This window comes from Bombus vancouverensis, unplaced genomic scaffold (genome assembly GCF_051014615.1).
Source record: "Bombus vancouverensis nearcticus unplaced genomic scaffold, iyBomVanc1_principal scaffold0054, whole genome shotgun sequence".
Classification (NCBI taxonomy): domain Eukaryota; kingdom Metazoa; phylum Arthropoda; class Insecta; order Hymenoptera; family Apidae; genus Bombus; species Bombus vancouverensis.
In genome coordinates, this window is record NW_027468945.1 from 164,986 (window position 1) to 172,500 (window position 7,515).

The window sequence follows — 7,515 nt, forward strand, 5'->3', positions numbered from 1 at the left end:
TCGAGTCTTAGTGTATTTTACGCTATTTCTCGACTGTTCCTCCGTTCTCGTACTGGTTTTTTCTCTACACTGCTGCGCCGCGGGTCGCTGTCCTGGACGTAATGACCAAATATCGTGGCAAGGTTCCCCTGAGTCGGGAAGCTGGTGACCTGTGTGTACGTATTCTAACAAAAGTTGTTAGATGCGTGTGTGCTTGTACTAACTGAGTATCGATTCACTCAAGGGATTATAACCGTCTGCTTTCTATAACAACTTCTGCTTTCGCAGAAGTATTCGACGGGCCGGTAGAGCGTACTATCTTTGCGTAGTATGTCTTCTACCGAGAATGTTCTACCGAAAAGGAAGAATATTCTTACGGTATGTCCAGCGCGACGCACTGGGATACGCGCTTGTTCGTTCAGCGTGAGGTGTGTATACGTGCTTTACCGCTAAGATATTCTAAGAGTTGAGAGAGGAGGAGAGATATAAGTCTTTTTACACGAAGACAGCATTATAGAATGTTCCTTTAGAAGTATGATTCTTAAACATTTTATATAATACTATGAGAGAGAGAGAGGAGAAGTTGAGAATTACAAAGTGGCTGCGAGCGGCGTTCGAAGATTATTACTGAACTATGGGTGTATCTCGAACGTCGCTAAGAGATATATTTTATAATATATCTATCTTAAGAACGAAAAGTCTCGTCGTACGGTGCTTACGTCCCACCTACGACACGAAGAGAACTTAAACGAAATTTATAAGAATTGTTATACGAATAAGATCCCTGGTTGATCCTGCCAGTAGTCATATGCTTGTCTCAAAGATTAAGCCATGCATGTCTCAGTACATGCCGCATTAAGGTGAAACCGCGAATGGCTCATTAAATCAGTTATGGTTTCTTAGATCATACCTACATTTACTTGGATAACTGTGGTAATTCTAGAGCTAATACATGCAAACAGATTCCGACCAGAGATGGTAGGAATGCTTTTATTAGATCAAAACCAATCGGTGGCGGATGGCTCGTCTGTCCGTCCATCGTTTGTTTTGGTGACTCTGAATAACTTTGTGCTGATCGCATGGTCGTCTAGCACCGGCGACGCATCTTTCAAATGTCTGCCTTATCAACTGTCGATGGTAGGTTCTGCGCCTACCATGGTTGTAACGGGTAACGGGGAATCAGGGTTCGATTCCGGAGAGGGAGCCTGAGAAACAGCTACCACATCCAAGGAAGGCAGCAGGCGCACAAATTACCCACTCCCGGCACGGGGAGGTAGTGACGAAAAATAACGATACGGGACTCATCCGAGGCCCCGTAATCGGAATGAGTACACTTTAAATCCTTTAACGAGGACCAATTGGAGGGCAAGTCTGGTGCCAGCAGCCGCGGTAATTCCAGCTCCAATAGCGTATATTAAAGTTGTTGCGGTTAAAAAGCTCGTAGTTGAATCTGTGTGTCACAGTGTCGGTTCACCGCTCGCGGTGTTTAACTGGCATTATGTGGTACGTCCTATCGGTGGGCTTAGCTCCTCGCGGGCGGTCCAACTAATATCCCATCGCGGTGCTCTTCACTGAGTGTCGAGGTGGGCCGATACGTTTACTTTGAACAAATTAGAGTGCTTAAAGCAGGCTACCTTCGCCTGAATACTGTGTGCATGGAATAATGGAATAGGACCTCGGTTCTATTTTGTTGGTTTTCGGAGCCCCGAGGTAATGATTAATAGGGACAGATGGGGGCATTCGTATTGCGACGTTAGAGGTGAAATTCTTGGATCGTCGCAAGACGGACAGAAGCGAAAGCATTTGCCAAAAATGTTTTCATTAATCAAGAACGAAAGTTAGAGGTTCGAAGGCGATCAGATACCGCCCTAGTTCTAACCATAAACGATGCCAGCCAGCGATCCGCCGAAGTTCCTCCGATGACTCGGCGGGCAGCTTCCGGGAAACCAAAGCTTTTGGGTTCCGGGGGAAGTATGGTTGCAAAGCTGAAACTTAAAGGAATTGACGGAAGGGCACCACCAGGAGTGGAGCCTGCGGCTTAATTTGACTCAACACGGGAAACCTCACCAGGCCCGGACACCGGAAGGATTGACAGATTGATAGCTCTTTCTTGATTCGGTGGGTGGTGGTGCATGGCCGTTCTTAGTTGGTGGAGCGATTTGTCTGGTTAATTCCGATAACGAACGAGACTCTAGCCTGCTAAATAGACGTAACTTATGGTATCTCGAAGGCCCCCGGCTTCGGTCGGTGGGTTTTTACTACCAACGTACAAACAAATCTTCTTAGAGGAACAGGCGGCTTCTAGCCGCACGAGATTGAGCAATAACAGGTCTGTGATGCCCTTAGATGTTCTGGGCCGCACGCGCGCTACACTGAAGGAATCAGCGTGTTTTCCCTGGCCGAAAGGCCCGGGTAACCCGCTGAACCTCCTTCGTGCTAGGGATTGGGGCTTGCAATTATTCCCCATGAACGAGGAATTCCCAGTAAGCGCGAGTCATAAGCTCGCGTTGATTACGTCCCTGCCCTTTGTACACACCGCCCGTCGCTACTACCGATTGAATGATTTAGTGAGGTCTTCGGACTGGTGCGCGGCCAATGTGATAAGCATTGCCGATGTTACCGGGAAGATGACCAAACTTGATCATTTAGAGGAAGTAAAAGTCGTAACAAGGTTTCCGTAGGTGAACCTGCGGAAGGATCATTAACGATACGATACCAAAAGAATTTGACTTGAACACATATAAAAACTATGAAATATATATCAATGGTCGGTAAGGAGCTGTACTCCTCCTGTATCGACGAAAGTATATACGACGTATTAACAAGCTATATACTTTAACAAACGAAAACGCCAGGGAGCTTGGCAACCTCCGTTGGCACGAATAGTAATATTCTTAAGGAGGAGACGACCCTCCAGCTACGGAATTATACGAAGAGAAGGTGGCACTCTCTCTCGATCATCGGGATGAAGAGATATGTATAAGTATAAAAACGAAATGCGAATGAAACTTATTCGAGGCGCCTGCGTGAGGTCGTAAACAGAAAGACCCGCCGTCTCCGAATAAAACATATATATATATGAAATTCTAATAAAAGGGAACTCTAGCTTCGAAAGAGCCAACAAAAGTTAAGGCTCGATATCAAACGAAAAAAATTACGATGGAAACCACGTGTAAAGAGAAATGCAGTCGTGGCGCCTGCGAGAGGCCGTACACAGAAAGACCCGCCGTCACGATCTCGTATTTCGTATTTGCATCGTGGAAACCGTACGAACGAATATAAAAGTCCATGCAAACTAATAAGAAAATCTCTAAAGTGCCTCGTGTCGGAGAGATCATGCTCGCCTATTCTCTTCTATGTTTCGTGGTCTGTGTTGCGTTTGTTCTCCTCCTAGCAACGGGACATATCGAAGACTCCTCTTTGGGATCGAACGAAGCGTCTAGAACGAGTCGACGAGAGCGAAAGAACTTGTAGCGAGTCGCGCAGAGCGAAAGGATACCGATATACATCTTCGAAGGTTCTCTTCGAAGATCCATGGATACCTTCTGCGTCGACTTCTCTCGTCTCTTTCATCGAAACTCTCGTCGTTCTCGAAACGTGCTTCCTACCCACAGGGCGTGTGCTCTTCGTGTGTCGTTTCGTTCGAAATAACGAAACCACGTGTAACATACTCGTGGATCGGGTAACCTAGAACGAAGACGCATCGCGTGGATGTTGGCCCGCTATGCGACGATGACCGATGATGATGATGATACGATGTCGATGTCGATGTCGATGTCGATGTCGACGACGACGACGACGATGAAGACGATGTGTAGCAACGATTCGTAACTAGTGTAGCCGAAGTTCGTTCAGAGGGGAATGCCGCCGGCTTCGAAGCCTCGATGTCGTGAGTCGGACACCCGTGCCGTCGCTAGAGTTTTTCAAACTCTGCTTCTGGATATTGGGACGAAAGACCGCTCGAGGACGACGACAGCCGTGCGTGCGTATCCCATCGAATTTTTTTACACCACCTGAACGAGACTAAAGTTTCGTCTAGTTGATCGTCTACCGTCGCATAATGTATATTATATACCGTTCAGAGGGGACCGGCTGTCTATCCTCGTTGTCGTGAGTCGGACACCCGTGCCGTCGCTAGAGTTTTTCAAACTCTGCTTCTGGATATTGGGACGAAAGACCGCGCGAGGACGACGGATTCGAGTTCCATCGAATTTTTGATGTACACACTACCTGAACGAGACTTAAAGTTTCATATAATATACCGTTCAGAGGGGACCGGCTGTCTTTCCTCGTTGTCGTGAGTCGGACACCCGTGCCGTCGCTAGAGTTTTTCAAACTCTGCTTCTGGATATTGGGACGAAAGACCGCGCGAGGACGACGGATGCGAGTTCCATCGAATTTTTGATGTACACACTACCTGAACGAGACTTAGTTTCATCCAGTTTGTCGTCTATCATCGCATATATATAATATACCGTTCAGAGGGGACCGGCTGTCTATCCTCGTTGTCGTGAGTCGGACACCCGTGCCGTCGCTAGAGTTTTTCAAACTCTGCTTCTGGATGTTGGGACGAAAGACCGCGCGAGGACGATGGATGAGAGTCCCATCGAATTTTTGATTTACAAGACACACACACTACCTGAACGAGACTAAAGTTTCATCGAGTTTATCGTCGTCGCATAACCCGTTCGGAGGGAACCGGCTGTCTATCCTCGTTGTCGTGAGTCGGACACCCGTGCCGTCGCTAGAGCTTTTCAAACTCTGCTTCTGGATGTTGGGACGAAAGACCGCGCGAGGACGATGGCTGCGAGTACCATCGAATTTTTGTTTTTTTTTTTTAAAAAAAAACATCACCCGAACGGAGATGTGTTCTATCTTTCGTCGATTTTTCATGCTTTCAGTCGTCGCGTGGTCGCCATCCGTTCGGAGGGGATCGCCGGCTTCGAAACCTCGATGTCGTGAGTCGGACACCCGTGCCGTCGCTAGAGTTTTTCAAACTCTGCTTCTGGATATTGGGACGAAAGACCGCTCGAGGCGGACGGCCGCGCAAATCCCATCGAATCTTTACTATCACCCGAACGATGGAGAGATGCACGCGCGCTGTTTCTTGAATAATTGGACGAGAGAGTAGAATCAAACACATATAAAACATGGGCTAGCCACCGTCCTTACTCGTTCGCGAGATCGTGTGCTGTACAGAGGATTCAGAATCGGGTGTATATATCCCCGTCGTTTCCTGACGAACGGAGCTTCGATCTCGATGGTTGTTATATATCATAATGTACTTTACGCCCGGCCGGCGAACGCGCGTATCTTCGCGCGTTCGTCGGTTTCTTTTTTTTCGAACGTTTTTGTGTCGTCAATCCTATGGCGACTTCTGCGCGTTCGATTCCCGTTGGTCGAACGTGACGGAACTCGGCTTCGCTAGAACCGAGAAGAGTACATTTGAGTATTGAACTGTTGCAAAATTTATAAAAGATTACCCTGAACGGTGGATCACTTGGCTCGTGGGTCGATGAAGAACGCAGCTAATTGCGCGTCAACGTGTGAACTGCAGGACACATGAACATCGACATTTCGAACGCACATTGCGGTCCACGGATACAATTCCTGGACCACGCCTGGCTGAGGGTTGCTCACGTAAACCTAAGACTGCTTGCGTTGCGTATCGTTACTCTCCGTATCTGTCTCTCTCTGTCCCTTCTTGCCTTAACAACCCGCCGTCGTTCTTTATATAAGAGAACGTTTCAGAGTCGGACGAAGGTACAAGAACGAGGATACGAATAAGAGCGGACGGAGAGAACATACGCGACGTACGAGCGATTGTTGGACGCTCGTCGGCGTTCGTCGCGGTCGTGCAGAGACCGTGCAAGTCGTACGCATGCTCGATATATAATCTATCGTGTTCACGGGAGACTACGAAACTCTACCTCTGTCTCTCTCTGTCCCTTCTTGCCTTGACAACCCGCCGTCGTTCTTCTTAAAAACTGTAAGAGAACGTTTCCGAGTCGGACGAAGGTATACGAAGGGATACGAATAAGAGCGGAGAGAACCGTCACGGACCTGCGTGAGTGCTCGCGGCGTCGTGAGTCGTCCTTACGAGGGCGACCGCCCGCTTATGCACCGCTTCGTGTATCGGTTATCGAACGTATATACTCGTAGTGTTCTCCTCGTGACCGATTTTTTTTTCATATCAGGCGATATATGCTACGTTTGCCGGTGTTCGACGCACGAAGGTCCGCGCCCCCGACGTCGTCTTAAACGAATATTATATTTGGCGAGACTGAGAGAGAAAGCAAATATGGGAACTCGGTCGAGAGAGGAGAGAAGAGAGAACCAAAAACCTAAACTCGATGGCGTGCGAAACTTTGCCATAATCTACCGTCTTTTCTCAAGACTCTCGTACAGCCCCAGGGATCGAATGCCCACTCCGTCTCTTCGCGAAAGCGACTGACAACAACGAGGACCGTCGCATCGATGGGTCGTCGTTGCGTTTTACACGCTCTGTGCTTTTTTACAAGCTCCGAAAGTATCAGCCGTAGATCCGGGAACGCACGCGCGAGATTTCTTCGAACGCTCTGACGACTTAGGGAGGTATGATCCCCAGCGTCGCGCGGAGATCGGAGAGTACACGTACTCGTATCGGGACGAATTTTCCCCGTCGTCGTGTATCTCTCTGCCCGCGCGCCTGGCCCCCCCAAAGCCACGTTCGTCGGAAATCTTACATATTTGTAATGCGTGTGCGAACTAGCGTGTGTCTAAGATCGGCTATACACGGGTGCCGCTGTACTACAAGCTCGAGGTGTTTTGCGCAGCGTTTCTGTACCCGAGAAAGATGCGCATGTGAGTCCGTTACGAAGTTGTTCGTACGGTCGTCGTCGGAGAGATCCTAGACGAGGAAGAAGACGATCCCCTTTGGCGAGGCTCGAGAAAAAACTTTGAGAGAGACGAGGTATACACGCGAGTACGACTATGTCGTGCGCGCGTGTGATTTTTTTTTTATGGCAATTCGGTGCTTCGAGAATAGAGAAAAGAGAGTGTTGGTCATCCCATGCCTCTTCGTCGTCTATCGCTGGACCGCGCATCCTAACGTCGCGCCGGTCGTCCAGTCCCCGAACACACACACCCGACGGTACGTCTCGCTCGCTTTTTCACTTGCGTGAGTTCCCGTACCGGGAACCGCTGGAATCGTCGAGAGAAGAGAAACGGCTGTAGGAGAAAAAGAGGACGGACGTTAAAAACCGGACGATCGTTACACGGATGTCTTGCGTGAGTCTTAGCTCGAACATGATACGACGAACGAAGTTTGGCACTTTGGCGAGATGCATAAAACGCTCGTACATACATATATATATATATATTGTATATCGAATAGAGAGTGTTCTCCTTCTATTCGATTTTTTTTTCTCTTTGAGGCGATTTTCGCATAGAGAAATACACACACCACCTTCTCTCGCGCCGAATCTTTCCGAGCTTTCGTTTTCTGCGAGTCTACGCAAAACACGACACGAACGAATTTTCGTTTCGCGTCGTGAC

General features: G+C 48.5%; 2 non-coding genes across 2 annotated transcripts; both read left to right on the plus strand.

Annotated features, from left to right (window-relative positions):
- Positions 1 to 760: 760 nt before the first annotated feature.
- Positions 761 to 2,683, plus strand: LOC143304806 (small subunit ribosomal RNA). Its single transcript, XR_013061439.1, has one exon. It is a non-coding gene; the product is annotated as a small subunit ribosomal RNA (ribosomal RNA).
- Positions 2,684 to 5,459: 2,776 nt separating this feature from the next.
- Positions 5,460 to 5,614, plus strand: LOC143304771 (5.8S ribosomal RNA). Its single transcript, XR_013061411.1, has one exon. It is a non-coding gene; the product is annotated as a 5.8S ribosomal RNA (ribosomal RNA).
- The last annotated feature ends 1,901 nt before the right edge of the window (positions 5,615 to 7,515 follow it).